Source organism: Orycteropus afer, unplaced genomic scaffold, assembly GCF_000298275.1.
Source record: "Orycteropus afer afer isolate SDZICR_OR568_19922 unplaced genomic scaffold, OryAfe1.0 scaffold00359, whole genome shotgun sequence".
Lineage (NCBI taxonomy): Eukaryota > Metazoa > Chordata > Mammalia > Tubulidentata > Orycteropodidae > Orycteropus > Orycteropus afer.
In genome coordinates this window covers 1,174,299-1,194,411 of record NW_006921946.1, presented here as the reverse complement: position 1 = coordinate 1,194,411, position 20,113 = coordinate 1,174,299, and positions in this window count along the sequence as shown.

The following is a 20,113-nucleotide window of genomic DNA, read 5'->3' as shown; positions in this document are numbered from 1 at the left end:
AGTGGTTAATGCATTTGGTTGATAACCAAATGGTCAGTGGTTTGAACTCACAAGCTGCTCTGTGGAGAAAAGATGGGGCAGTCTGCTTCCAAAAAGATTATAGCCTTGAAAACCCAAGGGGGTCATGATGAGTTGAAATCAACTTGATAGCAGTGAGTTTCGTTTGGTATATATCCAAAGGTTTGATTTTTATTTCATCTTTTGAAAAATAGAAATAATATTCCATTGGGTCACAGAGTCCCCTGTTTTGTCATTTTCACTTGTTTTTACCTTTCCCTTCAGCTATGTTGATCTGCTTTCTGTACGTAGTATCAATGAACCTACTTGGTTTTGTTTTTAATCTCCAAAATGCCAATCCTCCTTTACTATTGCCAGTATAGCTTAAAATACCTCTTCAGGGAAGTATTACTTAATTTTTGCCCATCATACTCATATCATTGTGCAAACCTGGGAATGCATCAATCAGGTCTTAGAGGTTTAATGTTTGGGAACTTCTTGAATATTCTCATCATTAAAACACATGACTTTATCAATCTGTTGTAAACAACAGAGGCTCATTAGGTTGATTAAGCAGAAGTTTATTAAAAAGATATTGGAGAGCCCACAGAATTGTTGAAAGTACTGGAAAATAAGACTCGAGGCTAACCTTCTAGGAAGAATGACCACGATTTTGCCACAGAAATGGCTTAATGACAAAACTGTCACCAATAATGCTGCTCCATAGAATATCACACAAAGCTGCTAATGCTGATGCTCATGAGTGCAATTCTACAGAAGAAATTTTGTCTTGCAGCTACTGGGAAACTACTAGCATTTCCACCATTTCCAACACAACACAGCACCAGCACCAGCAATGATGCCTCAACTTGGGTTCCTTCTAAAACAGAATTTAGCCTGCAGAATGTCTGTTTAAAGAGTGTCCTTGGGAATGACACCAGTGCAAAAGAGGGGCAAGAAGTAGGATTGGGCAGAGGAGACGTCAAGTTTTGACACAAGTCCAAAGTAGGCCTAAGCTACAAGGATCACTGTGAAGATATAATAAATGCATTGAGACATTATATGTATTGTGTTTTCTGTGTAAAGCACATACACACACACACACACACACACACATGTCACGTTCTTCATAATCTAGCATGAACTTACCTCTCCATTTTCATCTCAAAAAACTCCTCCAAGTTACCCTATGCTTCATGACTCTGATCATTTTATATCCTCTTGTCATTTTATAGGAGTTCTGGTGGCGTGGTGGCTAAGGCATTTGACTGCTTACCAGAAGGCTGGTGGTTCAATCCACCAGCCACTCCTTGGAAGGGAAGTTGAGGCATCTACTTCTGTAGCAATATCACCTTGGAAACTCAAAGAGGGGTCCCTATGAGTCAGATCTGACTTGACAGCAGTGAGTTAGGCTTTTTTGTGTGTGTCATTTTATATCCAATGTACCCCAGAAGTCCATTGCCTGCCGTGACTTCCCTGATGGCAAACAAAGCTCCCTTCCCCCTGTAATCTAAATTTCCTCTTGGTGTTCCCTTTACAGTTTTATTTTACTCCTCTTTTACTACACATCACAGTATCACTTTCATTAGAGGTAATTAAGGATGCTCCTGGTGCCTCCAGGAGTCTGCAAGTCCCTTAAAGAGAGGAATTAAACTTGAATCATTTTCCTAATGCCTAGCATAGTACCTTGTTCATAAGAGGCTCCAAGTGAGGGCTTGTTCAGCTGAGCTTCAAACTTTCCCAAGACTTTTCTATATATGCAGATGTTGTTATTTTACAATTTGTTCAAGCAGGAAGTTGTAGTGATCTGTTACTGGTACTAAATTTATTGTGCAATCATTTTACTTCACTTAGTAATATAATGCTACAGTTTCTAGGGTGAGATAGTTGTCTTGTAGAATTCACTAGCATCATGCATGCTATATATATTTTTTAACAGAATTGAATGTATATTATCCAACTGAAATGAGGAGGGAAGGTGGGCAAACTGAATGTAATTATCAAAGTTGGCATGTGCCCCACATCCTGGAGATGGCCGCCAGATGCCCTTATGAATGATGGGGTTTCTAGGTCTGTTGCTAGATGAACTGCATTCCATTGGCCTTACTGAGTCATAAAATTATCTTGCCCGTTCCACTGACCAAGCTTGTAAAGATTACTCAGGCTTTTTGAGATGAAACTAGAGCGCCTAGCAGTAGGTCATATCAAAGATGTGAAGAGCAATCTGACAGAGGCATCTGGCACTCCACTGTATGCCAGATTTGTTTCGAGGGATTTGGCTGGCTGGAAGGTATTCACTGATTTCTTTGCTGTTCTAGGTTTGTCATCTTGCCTGAGGCATTGGCTGCATCTTTAGGATGTCACCCAAATCTAAGAGGGTGGCACTGAGAGAAAGACCACACTGTAGTCCAACCAATAGAATTAGCTGAGCCCTCCTGCTAGAGCCCCAAAACAAGGGCACAAGTTCATATGGAAATGCCAATTTCAGTTCTATTTGTTCTACTTGTAAAACAGTAAATGATTTTTAAAATGTGATGAAGTGGTTCAGTTGAAGATAAATAGATTCAGGGAATATGTTTATTGTGGAGTCTTTAATATACTCTGACCCAGGAGACTATTACTCATTTGGTTATTCATCTGTCTTAGTTATTTAGTACTGCTATAACAACATAGGAGCTCTGGTAGCCTAGTGCCTAAGGCACTTGACTGCTAACCAGAAGGCTGGCGGTTCAAACCCACCAGCCACTCCTTGGAAGGAAGGTTGGGCAATCTACTTCCGTAGTGATATTGCCTTGGAAACCCAAGGAGGGGTCGCTATGAGTCATGGCCGATTCGACGGCATATAATAACAACAACAACAAATAACAACATACCACACATTGATGGCCTTAATGAAAAGAAATTTATTTTCTCACAGTTTAGGAAGCTAGAAGTCTCAATTTAGGGTGCCATCTGTAGGGGAAGGCTTTCTCTGACAGCTCTAGGGGTAGGTCCTTTTCTCTTTTCAGCTTCTTGTCCTTGACTCCTTGGTAATATTCATGTACCATGGCATCTATCCTCGCGATCTCAAACTTGCTGCTTGCTTAGTCAGCTCTTTTGTATCTCAAAAGAGATTGATTTAAGACACATCCTACACTAATACTATCTCATTAACATAATAATGAAAATCCACGGCTAAGTGGGATTATAATCACAGGTATGGTAGGAGTTATAACACCCATTTTGGGGAACACTATTCAATCCATAATATCATCCAACAAATATTTATTAATCATTCCATGCAAAGCATGGAACAACTATTGGTCTCTCCCCATCCAGAGCAAAGAAGAGTGAAAAAATACAAAGGTCTGATGGACCACACGAACCTAAGCCTACACCACCCCAAGACCAGAGGAACTAGATAGTGTACAGCTAATACCACCAACTGCTTTGAAAGGGATCACAATAGAAAGTCCTGGATAGAGTGGGAGAAAAGTATGGAAACAAAACTCAAAATCATAAAAAAAAAAAAAAAAAAAAAAGATCAGGCTTACTGATCAGACAGAGACTGGTGGAAACCCTGCGGCTATGGCCCTTAGTCATCCTTCAGACCTGGAACTGAACTCACTCCCATGGCTCAATTTTCAGCCAAACAATAGACAGGTCCACAAAGTGAACAATAACACTAGGGAGGTATACACTCTTTAGAACAATCAACAATTCAAGATCAAACGGGCAGCATTTGCCCAAGGACAAAGTTCGAAAGGCAGGAAGGGTTAACAAAGAAGAAAGATGGAAACATGAAACACAGGGAGGAAGTGAGAAGAGTGATGCTACAGTCAGGCCATTGCAATCAGTGACATGAAACAAAATGCGTGTGAGTTAGTGAATGGAAAATTGAACAAAATTAAAGTTTGCTCTGAAAAGTTTTACCCCAATCACAATAAAAAGAAGGATCTGGAAAAGCCTGGATATAAGAGAGATCCTGGCAGTTTTAAACAGTCATTAGGGCCAAACCAGTTCAAGATTCAGAACAGCAGGAAGGAAATGAAGGATTTTATACAAGGAAACCATGAGCAGACCTCATTTGAGACAGATTATTCTGCCAACACATTGTAGAGATATATTGGAAGAGAGCAGAAAGAGAAAGGGTGGGGAAAACCACTAGCAGGCTGTTGCAGATATCTAGGCAGGAGGTGCTAAGTTGGCCTAAGTTGGCCTAAAAGGGGAATGAGGAAAGGCAGATAGACTTGAGATACTTAGGAGGGAGAAGAATAGGACTTGTGAGTAACCGGTTATGGGCAGCAGCAAAGTTGAGGTAGACAACATTGAAAGTGCTCAGGTTTCTGGTATAGGTAATGGGGTGAATGGTGATCCCATTTATTGAGCCAAGAGATACAGGTGGGAGGTCAGAGAAGATGCTGAGTTCAACTCAGACAAGTTGAATTTAAGGAAACTGTGAGATACCTAATCAAAATATCCAGCTGGCAGTTGGAAATATAAGAATTCAGGAAGAAAGACTACAGAGGTTATCAGCTTCCTAGGAAAATACTCTACCAGGAAAGGAAGTTGTTGTTGTCAGGTGCCCTCAAGTTGTTTCCAACTCATAGTGACCCTGTGTACAACAGATCGAACCCTGCCCAGTCCTGCACCACCCTCACAGTCGGTGTCGTGCTTGAGTCTATTGTTGCAGCCATGGTGTCTATGCATCTCATTGATGATATTCCTCTTTTTCTGCTAACCCTCTACTTTGCCACACAAGATATCCTTCTCCAGGGAATGGTCCCTCCTGACAACATGCCCAAAGTGTGAAAGACAAAGTCTTGCCATCCTCACTTCCAAGCAACATTCTAGCTGTACTTTTTTCCAAGACAGATTTGACAGGAAAGAAATAGTTGAGGTAAATTTGGACAGTAGTCATTGAGTTAAGTATTGTAGGAAGGAGTATTTCTGTGCATAGTCGTTTGGCTATTTTCAATCCATCCCTCAGCTCAGCATTCATGTGTCTTACCTTAAAAACTCTCTCTGCATTAAAAGTGTAACAGCTAAAAAGGATAATCTTACTACAAGCTCCATGGTGCACTGAGATGAGGGCATCAACAGCACTGGTGCCAGTTAGTGTGCTGTACTAGGAAATGGCTGGCTTCATGAGATGGTGACTACGTTGATTTCCTAGAGTTGGTGTAACAAATTGTCACAAAGTAGGTGGCTTATAAGAGCAGAGACATATTTTCTTACAGTTCTAAAGGCTAGGAGTCTGAGATCAGAATGTTAATGCCTGATGCATTGATGCCTCTGAGGCTGTGAGAGAGGATCAGTTCCATGCCTCTCTCCTAGCTTCCATTAGCTCCAGGCATTCCTTGGCTCGTAGCTGCCCCACCATATGGCATCCCTCCTCTGTCTCTCTGTGTCTATTCTCCTCTTTTATAAGGACACCACGCAGATGGGATTTGAGACCCATTCACTCTGGTTAACTGAGTTAACCAAGCACTAGACTCATTTTTACTCAAGAGAAAACTAAAGTGCAAAGAGGTTAAAGTAATTTGTCTGAAATTGCAAAGCAGCAGAGTCTAAACTCTAAGTCTGACGGTAAAGGATCATGATAGCATGGATGCAACTTGGTGTTTTGGAGGGTTTTAATTCCAAGTTAGCCTCACGCTAATGGAAATCATTTTCAAATACCCTATTTCCAAGCAAGGTCACATTAAGGGATTAGAACTTCAACATATCTTTCTGGGGACACAATACAATCTACAACCATGGCTTTGACAGCACAGAGGTCTCTGACACATCAGGCATTAGCAGGGCTTGGGTCACATACCCATAGGCATTGACAGCAGAGGGGTGTCTTTGCATAGAGCTGTAGGAGTGGCAGAGTCTTGGCAGGCATGAATGGTACGAACTAGAGCTGTCACCAAGGAAATGGCCAAGGTGGCAGAGTCATCAAGAGAACACAGTGGTGTAGGACACTTGAAACTCAAAGGGAGAGCTGGCATACCCTAGGAAATGGAGGGTGACAGAGCTGGAGACAGAATTGGGGGAGATCTACTCATTGCTTGTTTGTTGGACATATTAAAAACTCACCTATGCAATTTCTTTCTAAAGCTGAGTTTTATATTATATAAAACTCCCATTTTTAAAACCTAAAGTCTATTGCTTCTTAAACAGTATGGATACTAGTTCATTTTATTCCTAAAATCAATGGTTTTAAATGGAAAAAGAGCTTCTCTGTTTTCTTTTAGAATCAAATGGAAGGAATTTTGCTTATTACCATTATATGGTTGTTGTTTTTTAAAAAAAAAAAAAAATCTTAAATATTACCAAACTGAAACAAGTCTCCCACAATAAGTGAAAAATGGAAGATGGGCTTCCTTAATTTAAGTTTTCATTTCACCTGATTATTCATTTGCACACATAAAACGTGTTTTGTCAAATTAATTAATTAGGGCAATTGCTTCTGGTCTCATGTTTCAAACATTATGAAGTTGGATAATTGCTATGAAATTATCTTTTTAATTTGATATCAAGCAAAATCTGGCATTGAAACTTGCAAAAACAAATAAGAAGCTGCTAACTTGGAATTAAAACCCTCAAAAACACAAGTTGCATCCATGCTTTCATTATCTATCCTTTATAGTCAGACTTAAAGTCTAGACTCTACTGCTTTGCAATCTCAGGCAAGTTACTTTAACCTCTTTGCACTTTAGTTTTCTCTTGAGTAAAATGAGTCTAATGCTTGGAAAATATTAAATGGATGTGTTGTATTCCTTTCTGCAGATCACATGCCCTCGATGTCACCTTCAGAAGAGATATGACATTGGGGAAACCCCTGACATAAAATAACAGGAAAGAAAAGTAAACTCTTTCAGCCACAGAACAAGAGGAAGAAAGGAACCAGGGAGCGAGAGAAAAGGCCAGGCAGCAAACTGAATTCTGAGTCACACACCCCACCTCCCAGGATGGACTCTTCATGCCTTGGGAGAGTGGTGATGAGCTTAAAAAAGGAGGAGAGAGGGATGTCTTAGTTTGTTAGTGCCGTTACAACAAAAATAGCAAAAGTTAGTAGCTTAAACAAACAGAAATTCATATTTTTACAGTTTAAGAGGTTAGAAATCTGATTTTGAGGCACAGGATGTAGGGGACGGTTTTCTTTCTGCTCTGGGGGAAAATATGTTTCTCATTTTGCCTCTCTTCCTTTGCTCTTTGGTGATCTCCATGTGACAGCGATCTTTCTTTGTTTGTGCCTCCTTGTTTCTGTGCTTGCTCTGCTCCTTTTATATCTCAAAAGTGATCGACTTAAGACACACCCTATGTCGATATGGCCTCATTAACATAACAAAGAAAACCATTTTCCCAAATGGGATGACATCCACAGGGATAAAACAAAAAAACACATTACCATCGAGTCAGATCTGACTCATAGCTACCCCTCCTTGGGTTTCTGAGGCAGTATCACTAAGGAAGTAGATTGCCCAACCTTCCTTCTGAAGAGTGGCATGAGACAGGAGTTAGGATTTCCAATATATATTTTGGGAACACATAATTCAACCCATAACACGGAGACTTAGGAAAGCTTCAACTCAACTTCCTTGGAGATTATCTGGCAGGAACAGAAAATGGATAAAAATGGTGATGGAGGCAAGAAACCTGAAATGAATGTACGTGGATGGGAGTTTCAACTGAACCACAGGGATGTCTGCAGCCCAGTACAGCCAAGGCTGGACTGAAGTAGCTGAGGAGATGTCCAAACAATGTGGCAGCATTAGCAGCCATGGACTTCAATGCCAGAGGCCTGTGCTACCTCAAGGCACAACAGAAGTGCCTGCTCACAAATGGGTGACCCCATTTGCATCTCAAGAAGACACATAAAATTAACTCTTCTCTACTCAGAGGCCATCTTGAAAAGGAAGAAAATAGGAAAGATAAAGTATTTGCACCCTCCACAAAGACTAAATTTCCCAGAGAGGGATGGCTGCATGCTGGAAATGACTGAATTCCTTTTCATTGGAATGTTGTCTCTATTTCCCCTCCACTCCACTACAAACTGAATCCGACAAGGAAGCTGAAATCAGTTACAGAACATTTTAAAAATTATTTATTTCTTGGTGCTGTCTGAGTTATATATATAAATTTCTGACCATAGTTACAAAAATAAACCAAGAGAGTCCAGCCAGTGTTTAGAATCCTTGTTAAACGGTAACATACCATTTTCACTTACATTTAATAAATATTAATTGAGCTAAACCAAAACCAAACTCACTGCCGTTGAGTCAATTCTGACTCATAGCGACCCCTCCTTGGGTTTCTGAGGTGGTATCCCTGCTGAAGTAGATTGCCCAGTCTTCCTTCTGAGGGGTGGCTGGTGGCTTTGAAGCATCAGCCTTCTGAATGTTAATATGGTGGGTTCTCTACTAGGCTCCAGAGATGCACAGAAGTGGAAGACACAGTATCATGGTCCCTCCCTTCAAAAGGTTTGTAATTAATGCCTGTGGTTCCACTGGCAAGGCCAAGGTGCATCAGTGGAGAGAAAACTGTATGAAAGAAGGAAAGAGGAGAGAAGCAAAAGTGGATGTGGTAGCATAATGCTGAAAATTATCCCCACCATCATTCAAAGACATTCTGAACCTCCCACAGTCTATGTCCATGCTTGACCTCATTCTGAAATAGAGTTTAACAGGCATGAGACTATGAATGGCCATAGCTTGGCTCACTGCCTTTTCACGAGTTGACTCAGTCTGCTCCAAAGAGGTTTGCTTCACTGGTGAAATCACATCATTTAAGAAATAAGCAAACATGAGACTTTTGCTGTTTGTAATCTGAGTTACAAAAGACCAATACTGGTCTTTAAAAAAAAAAAAAAAAAGTTAAATACAGTCCCACAATTTTATAATTATAATTTATAATAATTATATAATTAAAATATTTTTGTACTTTACAGCAATATGCTCAGAATGCAATGAGGTAAGGAGAACAGGAGGGAGAATATAAAAATAACCCTACAATTGCAAACTGCACTGCAACAATACTGTTTATAAGGGCTTTTGTTAATGTTTTGGGGTATTTCACATACCTAATCACACACCATACAGTGTTACAATGAGATTATTAGTTAATGATTTTAAGTTTAAAAACTGCCAAAAGGGCAAACATCACACAAGAATCCTAATTCCACAAAGTATCTGTAATTAAATTTTAATAATTTAAAATTTCTGAAGGAAATGTTGGGGTTTGGTCCAGCAGAATGTTGGCAGAGTGATGTTTTAAGGGTAGTGGGATGGATCCTTCTTTTGGACATGGTCCATAGGTTTGAAAAACATCTGTTGAATCATTACAGGGTTCAGCTTGTAGGCTTATAGCTCATCCCAAGAAACCTTAGGGAAATGATTTCCTTGGTCAAAATCCATATAAACTACAGCAAAGGGTAGTAGTAATACTTTAATGTTAATAGTCACATAAACGTTATTATGAATTAATCTAGGAAACAACATGCCCTTTTCTGAATTTTCTACGATTTCTTATAAAAACATATTGATTCCTTTACTTAAAATTCCTCTTCCTTCTGCTTGAAATAGCCTCTCATCCTCTTGCCCCATGATCAACATCTACTCTTTCACCTCATGTAGCTCCTTCTCTGGGAAGTGTTCCTTGATCTCTTCAGCCTTTTAGAAGTTTCTTCTCTTCTCCATTGACACCTTCTAGCAAACTCCATTAAAGCATTTTTAATGCTGTATTCCAATTGTTTAATGACATGTCTGTTCTAGGCTGTGAGAAATTTAAAGAACATATTTTTAATCCTCATGATTTCACTGCCTAGCACAGTGGTGGGCACATAGTTGGGGTTCAATATATCTTTATGAAATAGATTTTTAAAGTAGCAAGACTGGGTCCAAAGGGTCTGTAAGCATCAATTATGAGGATAGTTTTTATATTTATGTTCTTCCGTCTGCACTCTGTTCTAGTGAATTACACAACCACCACATCATTTACGAAGACAGCCACATCCAGGAGGTAATATTTGAGCTGGTGTTGACAGGAGGGAGGAGTTAACATGGAGGACAAGAAGGAGAACATCCTGGTAAAAATAACATCATGTGTTAAGGTAGCAATGGAATACAGAGTAAATGATGGATCTTGAATTTCATTAAAACAGAAATTTGAACTTGAGTTGCGGGCACTGAGGAGCCATTGAAGGGTAGAGTAGATTTTAATATATTTGAAAAATAAAACAGTGAGCAATTTAAAAGAAAGAACATATTTAGGAGCCAAGAAAATGTTTGTTTTTAAAAGTGCTGATCTTGAATAAACTATAGGAAAACTAAACCAGAGGTAATACATTTTTTAAAAAAAATTTAAATAAGTTTTTGTGGGCTGCTACCAGCTACCCCAAACTCCGAAGGGAGAAGTAACATCCTTCCCACCCCTATTCCTAATGGGAGTCCAGCACACAGGTGTATTTTCTTCTTCTCACCTAATGTTGAAAATAAAATAGGGCAAATTTAACATCCTGAAGGATTTCTGAAATCCCTTCAAACATTTGGAAATTTGGCAATGCCTTGTCCATGTTTCCACCTGGGAGGGGTCTTGAGAAAGTAGCAGAGTAGTGAAAAGTGCTGGCGCTGAGACCAAACACTCCTGTCTACACCCCACTCTGTCTTCACACATAGAACAGTATTTCCTAAAATCGTGAAACATATCCAATCACAGGACGTTCATCAAAATGATACTGCTACTTTAGTGGCAGGAGCTCTGGTAGCATAGTGGCTAAAGCACTTGACTGCTAACCAGAAGGCTGGAGGTTCAAACCCACCAGCCACTCCTCGGAAGGAAGGTTGGGCAATCTACTTCCATAGTGATACTGCCTCGGAAACCCAAGGAGGGGTCGCTATGAGTCGGGGCCGACTCGATGGCACATAACAACAACAACAACAACTTTAGTGGCAGCAAGACAGTTTTATGTCATTAAAAATTAAAATTTTAAAATACCGTTTTATTCCTATTTTAACTTTTCCTTTGAAAATGATTGTTTGGATGTTTTATAAGATGAATTCATTATAACGTATAATTTATAAATAAACACATACTCATATAAATGTATCAGTGAGCTCTGGTGGCTCTGTGGTTAAATCATCTATGGCTCAACTTTTTGGATGCTAGCTAAAAAGACAGCAGTTCCAACCTACCTACTGTTTCCTGGGAAAAAGATGTGGCAGTCTGCTTCCATGAAGATTTACAGCCTTGGGAACCCTATGGAGCAGTTCTACTCTGTTGCTATGAGTCAGAATTGACTTGATGGAAGTGGGTTTTGTTTTTTTAGCATTCATAGATACCACACCTTAAATAATTTTCAATAGAAGAGAAAATTAAATAATGCCCAACCCCCAAAAGCCTGCTGATCAACGTGACTAGCAGGTGACACTGCTTACAGACTTAAGGTGTTTAAGCCAGCTATGTGGATCCATCAAGGTGTTTGATCATTATGCCACCACAGTTTAAACAATATTTAACCCTGAATCAAACTTGAGTCTATTTAAAACACAATTTTTGAGGCTCTGCACTTATTTTAAATAACATCTTCCCCAATCTCCCAAGGGACGGAATAAGATACTACCCCATCTCTATTCCTAATGGGAAGTACAGCAGCAAACTATATCCACTTTCTAAGTGTGAATTCTAAGTATTTCAGCTCTTCTGGCCTCCAGATAAACTGTCATGCAACTAAGAGCCAACTCAGGCTTGGTCAGCTGACCTTTCCTTTTAGCGATGTACACCTGTCAGAAAGACAAGGTGGTCAAATGAGGACATACCGGAGTCCAACTGTCCATGCTCATGGCCAGCTCCACCACTTAGCAGCTATCCAGCCTTGGTTAAATTACTCAGCTGCTTGTGGTTCAGTTTACTCTTTTGTAATTGGAGGAGTAATGTATCAGACAGTGTTTCTCTCCTATTCATAAGGGTTTCCCTGGCCAATTCTTTGAGAAGTGGATGGCCTCTTCCTTCTTCCTAGTCTGTCTCAGTCTGTAAGCCGGGCTGATACCTGTGCACCATGTGCACTCCACTGGGTTTGAAACACTGGTGGCACAGCCTCAAGACTCACAGCGACATGTCACCACAGTAGGACAAACCGACAGACAAGTTTGTCGCCCTTAGCTACTGGAAACCTCTCCAACCACCCTCACCTGGATCCCTGAGGCTGACTCCTCGATCTGTTCCAGTCCCTTTGTCTTTTCTGTCCTCTCCCTGCTTTCCTGCCTTGCTGCTTGTGGGACAAGGCCTGGGTTCCCTCTCCTCACCTGGATCCTTGCGGCTGACTCCTTGATCTGTTCCAGTCCCCTTTGCCTTTTCTGTCCTCCCTGCTTTCCCGCCTTGCTGCTTGTGGGGCATAGCCTATCTTGCAGGGCTATAAGGATTAAAGAAGTGATCTTTATTAAAGTTCTTAACACCTGCACCTGCTGATGCATGTGAGCTTACATCTTTCTCCACTAGAATGCAAGCACCTTCAAGGCAAGAACTAATGCCTAGCACATAGTAGGTGTTCACTAAATATTTGCTAAGTGAACATCTTTTAGTTTGCCATGGTCTAAATAGATTCAAAAACACATTCATAAAATATTTGTTATATGCCAAACACTATTCAAGGCACCTTACAAATATTCATTTAATCCTCAAAACATACCTATAAGGATGCACTAATATTATCTCTTTTCAGAGAGAAGGAAGCAGACTTGGTGGCACAGTGGTTAAACACTTAGCTTCTAACCAAAATGTCAGTGGTTCAAACCTACCAGTCACTCCATGGAAGAAAAATACAGCAGTCTGCTTCCACAGACTACAGCCTTGGAAATTCTATGGGTCACATCTACTCTGTCCTATAGGGTTGCTATGAGTTGGAAAACAATGGCAATGAATTCAGTTGATTTAGGTTACAGAGGAAAAAACTGAGACATGGAGGGTTTAGATAATTTACTTGAGGTCACTTGGTTCTTAAGTGGTTGGACAGAAATTCATACCCAAACTGTCTAGCTTCCAAGTCGATGCATGCTCCAGTAAGCAAACTTCAGTGTGCATAAAAGTCTCCAGGGGAGCTTGCTAAAAATACAAATTCCATAGCCCAGACTTTAATATTCAGGCACAGAGGATCTGGGGTGGGTCCGGGAAACACCATTTCTGCCAGCATCCCAAGGATTCTAGTGCTAGTGGTCCTTAATGTACTTTGGAAAACACTGAACTAAGGTAAAAGCAAAACACTAACTGGATTAACTGTCACATGAGGTCACCATGAGTCAAAATTGGCTTGATGGTAACTATCCACAACAACATAAAACAAATGTCATGAATGAGAATAAGCGAACCTTTAGACTAACATGATATTTAAATAACACTGAGCCAAAAATAATACTTTTGTTCCATTCTGGAATTATGCCTAGGCTTTGACATGCCTCTGGAGAAAATGAGAGATAAAAGAAAAAATACACCATAGTTAAATGATGGTCTGGCAGCAAAATGACAATACCAAAATGTTCAGCCAAAAGGCAGTGTAGCCTGCACATGTACAGACCAGGACAAAGTCAACACAACTTTGATGAGAGTCATTTGCAGTCCTGCCATTTCTTCATTGTAGAGAAATCAAGCTTTTCATTTAGTCATATTTAGAATGACCTGAAATTCTCTGTGCCCATTCTGCACACCTAAATGGAAAAATGTAGAATATGTTTGCAGAGTAAAGACCACATAAGTCAAAGTTGACTTATGACAGCAAAAAAAGAAAAAAAAAATACATGGAATATGATTGATTTTAAAATGTTCATATTTTTGCATTTAATGTTCTAAAACTAGATTGTGTCTTATAATTTGTGTTCATTAAATCAGGAAGTACTTTTTTCCCTCTTCATCTGAAAAAAATGCCTTAGAATTGATGAAATAGAATAGCCTTTGAAAGGATTTTTCAATGGCACAGATTACAAAAAACATAAAGCATAATTTTAAGTCATGTTGTTGCTTGGTGATGTCAAGTCATCTCCAACTCATAGCAACCCTATCTATGTACAACAGAAAGAAACACTACCTGAGCCTGTGCCAGCCTCACAATCCTTGCTATAGTTGAGCCCATCGTTGCAGCCACTGTGTCAATTCATCTTGTTGAGGGCCTTCCCCTTTTTCGTTGACCCTCCACTTTACCAAGCATGATATCCTTCTCCAGGGAATGGTTCCTTCTGACAACATGACCAAAGTAGGTTAGATGAAGTCTAGCCATTCTTGCTTCCAAGGAGCATTCCGACTGCACTTCTTCCAGAACAGGTTTGTTCATTCTTCTGGCAGTCCATGGTACTTATATTCTTCTTTGCCAACATCACTATTCAAAGGAATCAACTCTTCTTTGTTCTTCCTTATTCATTATCCAGCTTTCACATGCATAAGATTGAAAATACCACTGCTTCAGTTAGAAGAATCTTAGTCTTCAAAGTGACATCTTTGCTGTTTAACATTTTAAAGAGGTCTTTTGCAACTGATTTGTCCAGTGCAATATCTCATCTGAATTCTTGACTGTTGCTTCCATGGGTGTTGATCAAGAATGCAAGTAAAATAAAATTTCTGACAACTTCAATTTCTCCATGTATTGTGATGTTTGTTATTGGTCCAGTTGTAAGGATTTTTTTCTCTTTATGTTGAGGTAAAATCCATACTGAAGACTGTAGTCTTTAATATTCATCAGTAAGTTCCTGAAGTCATTCTCACTTTCAACAAGCAAAGTTGTGTCATGTGTGTGTCATAGGCTAATAATGAGTCTTCCTTCACTCCTGGTGCCATGTTCTTCCTCATATAGTCCAGGTTATTGGCTTATTTGCTCAGCATACAGATTGAATAAGAATGGTGAAATGATCCAACCCTGACACACACCATTCTAATTTTAAACCATGCAGTATCCCCTTATTCTGTTTGAATGACAGTGTCCTGGTCTATGTATGATTTCCTCATGAGCACAATTAAGTGTTCTGAAATTCCCATTCTTCTCAGTATCGTCCATAATTTGTTATGATCCACACAATCGAATGTTTTTGCATAGGCAATAAAACACAAGTAAACATCTTTCTGGTATTTTGCTTTCAGCCAGGATCCACCTTCCGTCAGCTATGATATTCCTCTTCCCATGTCCTCCTCTGAGTCCAGGTTGCATTTCTGGAAGTTCTCTGTCAATATAGCTGCAACAATTTTTAAATTACATTCAGTAACATTTTACTTGCATGTGATATTAATGATACTCTTTGATAATTTCCACATTCTGTGGGGTCACATTTCTTTGGAATGGGTACAAATATGGTTCTCTTCCAGTCAGTTGGCCAGGTAGCTGTCTTCCAAATCTCTTGGCATAGCTGGATGAGTGCCTCCAGTGTGGCATCTGTTTGTTGGAACATCTCAATGAGTCAATTCCTGGAGCCTTCTTTTTTGCCAATGACTTCAGTGTAGTTTTGACTTCTTCCTTCAATACCATTGGTTCTTGATCACACGTCACCTCCTGAAATGGATGAACATTGACCAATTCTTTTTGGTACAGTGACTCTGTGTGTTCCTTCTATCTTTTGATGTTTTCTGCATCATTCAATATTTTGCCCATAGAATCTTACAATATTGCAACATATGATTTTCTGATTCAAAACCACCAAAACCAGTCTGTTTCAGTTCACTAATGCCTCAGATATCAATCTCTATGTGTTCCATTTCATTTTTCACAACTTCCGATTTTCCTACATGCATACTTCATACATTCCACATTTCAATTATTAGTGAATGCTTGCAGTTGTTTCTTCCCATTTTGAGTCATGCCCTATAAGCAAATGAAGGTCCCAAAAGCTTTACACCATCCACATCATTAAGGTTGACTCTGCTTTGAGGAGACAGCTTACCCTAGTCATATTTTGAGTTCCTTCTAACTTGAGGGAATCATCTTCTATGTCAGACAGGGAGATAGTTTCAGGGGTATTTATAAAGTTTTCCAGTAATATATCAGACAGTGTTTCACTACTATTCGTAAGGTTTTCAGTGACCAATTTTTTCTTAGAAGTGATTGACTCCATCCTTCTTCCCAGTCTGTCTTAACCTAGAAGCTCCACTGAAACCTGTCCACCACTGATGACCCTGCTGGTATTTGAAATATCAGTGGCATAGCTTCCAGCCTCACAGTAACATGCAAGCCACCACAGTATGACAAACTGACAGATGAGTGGTGGAACGAACCTCTACTCAACAAATTCTTCATTGCAATCACACTCAAATGGTGCACATGCAGTTTTTAAATCACTGAAAAGGCTTCAAACTTTTTCTTGCACTGAAGTAAGGCTTAATAGAACTCTATGCATCTGTTCAGGCTCACCTACAAATTCAACTAAAATATATCCTTAGGAATGAATCTCGTTCATAACCTGGGGACTGTCTATAGTCCCTTTCTTTTCTCCTCTATTCTTTATTTAGTGTTACTCCATATCTAAAGAGACTTCATATTACTTGGTTCTACAATCAACACCAATGGAAGCAGCAGTCAAGACATCAGATGATGTATTGCATTGCACAAATCTGCTATGAAAGACCTCTTTCAAGTGTTGAAGAGAAAAAAAATTTCTCCTTGAAGACTAAGGTGCATCTAACCCAAGCTGTGGTATTTCCAATCACCTCATATGCATGTGAGAGCTGGACAATGAACAAGGAAGACCAAAGAAGAATTGATGCTTTTGAGTTGTGGTGTTGGTGAAGACTACTGCAAGTATCATGGACTGCTAAAAGAACTAACAAATCTATCTGGGAAGAAGTGCAGCGGAATGCTCCTTGGAAGCACACACATAGGCGGCAATTGAAAATACCGTGGGGGGTCAGGCACATTCAAAATGACATCTTTGCTCTTTAACACTTTAAAGAAGTCTTTTGCAGCATAGTTGCCTAGTGCAATATGACCTCTGATTTCTTGACTGCTGCTTCCATTGGTGTTGATTATGGATTTGGGTCTCACCTACTTTGCTTATTTGTCAGAAGGGACCTGTCCCTGGAGAAAGATACCTTGCTTGGTAAAGTAGAGAGTCTACAAAAAAAGGGGAAAACCATCAAGGAGATGGATTGACCCAATGGCTACAATGATGGGCTCAAGCATAGCAAGGATTGTGAGGATAGAGCAGGATTGGCCAGTGTTTTGTGCTATTGTGCATAAGGTCACTATGAGTCAGAGCCAACTGGACAACTCCTAACAACAACAGCAGCAGTTTGTTCAGAATCATTTCAAAGTGAGGACAAATTTATATAACATTAAAGGGCACATAGACGTTGTCTCTAAGTAGGACTTTCGTAACCTGGGACTGTCTTACTAAGGATCAGATATTCTCCAAGTGCAGTCTGAAAAATCACCACTGAATCACTGAGATTTTTAAGAGCTTTATTAAACTCTTATTGATGAATGAAAGCTTAAAATTATGTTTACAAAGAAGGAAAAGAAATTAACCTTCCTGAACTAAGACTTTAATTATATGCAAATGATATTTGCAGAGCAGTAAAATTCTAAAACTTTCTAAAGGAATTACTAAAACCTTGATAGCAAGAATGAAGTCTGTGAAGCATGAAGGGGTGTTTAGAAACTCCTAGTGATATCTACCATAGAAAGGGGTAAAGAGGCTTTTGTATATTGAGCACGTTCTGTTTCCATTCAATAAATATTTCTAGAGGATGAAGTCCTTGTGCAGTTTCAGTCTTGTGTGATTGTTGATATGCCAGTGTCAGTAGAGTCCTGTAAAGATTGAAGCAAAAGGAACATTTAGCCAGGTAAAGAGGAAGTGTTGTGTCGAGGAACTAGCATTATAAGTGAAGGGAATAGAATGTGTATAGACCAGATGGGGAGGTAGTATAATGAGGGTCTACCAACATAAGAAGTTGAAGGAAGCACCTGCGCATGGACCAGATGGAGAGGGAATTTGTCACTGTGGCTAAAGCATAGAAAGGGAATGGAGATAAGGAATGATGAAAGGGGAGGGTGGAAGGTCAGCAAGAGACTGATCTTGAGTTTGAACCATCTGGATGGCCACTCCGGAGTTTAAAACCAGAGAGTGCACTGATAAGATGTGTATTTTAGAAATGTCTCATTGGCTTAACCTGAATTATAGAGAAAGCTATTGCTTTTATTTTCTCTAAACAATTCTTTAGAGAACAAACAAATCAGTCTTTGAGTAATTACAGCCTGAATGGTCCTTAGAAGTGAGGGTGATGAGGCTTTGTCTAGCTTACTTTGAACACATCACCTTTGAGAAAGTCATCATGTTTCACAGAGGGTCAGCAAAAAAGCAGGAACCCCTCAATGAGACAGATTGACAAGATGGCTGCAAAAATGGGCCGAAATATACCACAACTGGGAGGTTGGCACAGGACCAGGCAACATTTTGTTCTGTTATAGATAAGGTTGCTATGAGTTGGAGCTGATGTGAAAGCAATGAACAATAACAACAAACAATTGTTCATTTCTATTAATATTAATAACAAATTAATATTATTAATTTTGTTCATAATGTGCAAGTTCAGGCAACCCCAGCTAGCTTTAAAAAAATTGACTATAAAAAAATAAATGGCTTCATCTTAGGCAAACCTAATCTTGAGAGAGATAAAAGTGCCTACTAAAACAAAGTAAATCAGGGTACAAATACAAATCAATAAAAACTAATTTCTTCCTGTTACACTATTGTTCTTTCTTGAAATAAGTCAAGCAAACATAGCAAGGTATCATAATGCATTTTAAAAATATAGTAAAGTTTTCAAGTAGGTTAAGGCCTCTAAAGAGGATATAATATTTCAAAGGAGAAGCAAATAATGTTTACAGAATAAAACTAATTCAAAAGAAGGGTTTTTGTTTGTTTGTTTTTTTAATGTACTCCTGATATTTAAAAGTAGGTTGCCTACAGCTTTGGGATTTATCAAAACTATTTACCCTTATTTTCTAATGAATTTTCAAAGCTCTTTCCACTAAATTTTTTCATCCTTTTATCTCTGGTTATGATATCTCCATCATTAACACAGTATTGCTGTTCTATCTCCTCCTCTTGAGAGGAGATTAAAGGCAGTAGCTTAGTGTTGGGGCATACGGAAAGCAGATGAAAAAGGCAAACCATTTCTTCATGCAAAACAGGGCTGAGACATTTCATACTGCTTGGGGATCTCCAGATCTTTCCTCATGATTCACTGATTGATTGCAGGAAGTTGTTGGGTGAGATCCCTTCCCTGTGTCTCTATAACAGGAAGGACTGGGCACCAGGCTCTGAGTGTTCGCTGGTAGTGCCAGGTGATCTTGGTCATCTGCCTTTCTCTCACCACTTCTTTTTGTTTCTGTTGTTGCCTTAAAGTTCTTTCCAGAATTATATGAGCAGCATTTTCTCTCTTATTAATTCAATAGATATTTACTGATTTCTATATAAGCCACTATTCTAAATGCTCTTGTGCTGAAATTTCATTTCTAATATCACAAGACATGTGTGCTTTTCTTTTGTATTATTGATTGGAAGACAAAAAAATCACTAAACACACTAACTATAAGTGGTGCACAGAACAACAGGAGGTGCTTACAATAATTCCTTCTGTCAGAAATCAAGTTGCCATAGAGTTGAACCACAAAATCAACAAATAGTAGTGCAAAACAGAGTTCCTGGGCTCCTAGGACCATCAGGCTTTATATTAGCCAGAATGAAGGTGCTATCTTTCCTAAACATTTCTAAAAATAGTCCCCTTGACAGGTGCATATATATATGTGTGTGTGTGTGTGTGTGTGTATTTTATATATATATATATATATATATATATAAGCATAGGTACTGAAACAAGGCGGGCTTGTGCTTACTCACTGATCTGCACTGAACACTTTCCCTTGTTACCCTCCCGAGAGGGATTGGGTCTCCGGGAGCTAGGTAAGCAGGGGCAGGCTTGTGCTTAGTCCCCAGGAGCGAGGTAAGCACAGGCAGGCTTGTGCTTAGTCACCGGGAGCGAGGTAAGCACGGGTGTGCTTGTGCTTATTCACTGATCTGCACTGAACACTTTCCCTTGTTACCCTCCCGAGAGGGACCGGGTCTTCGGGAGCAAGGTAAGCACGGGCGTAGCACAGAGTAGCAGGCCAGAAGAGCAGGAG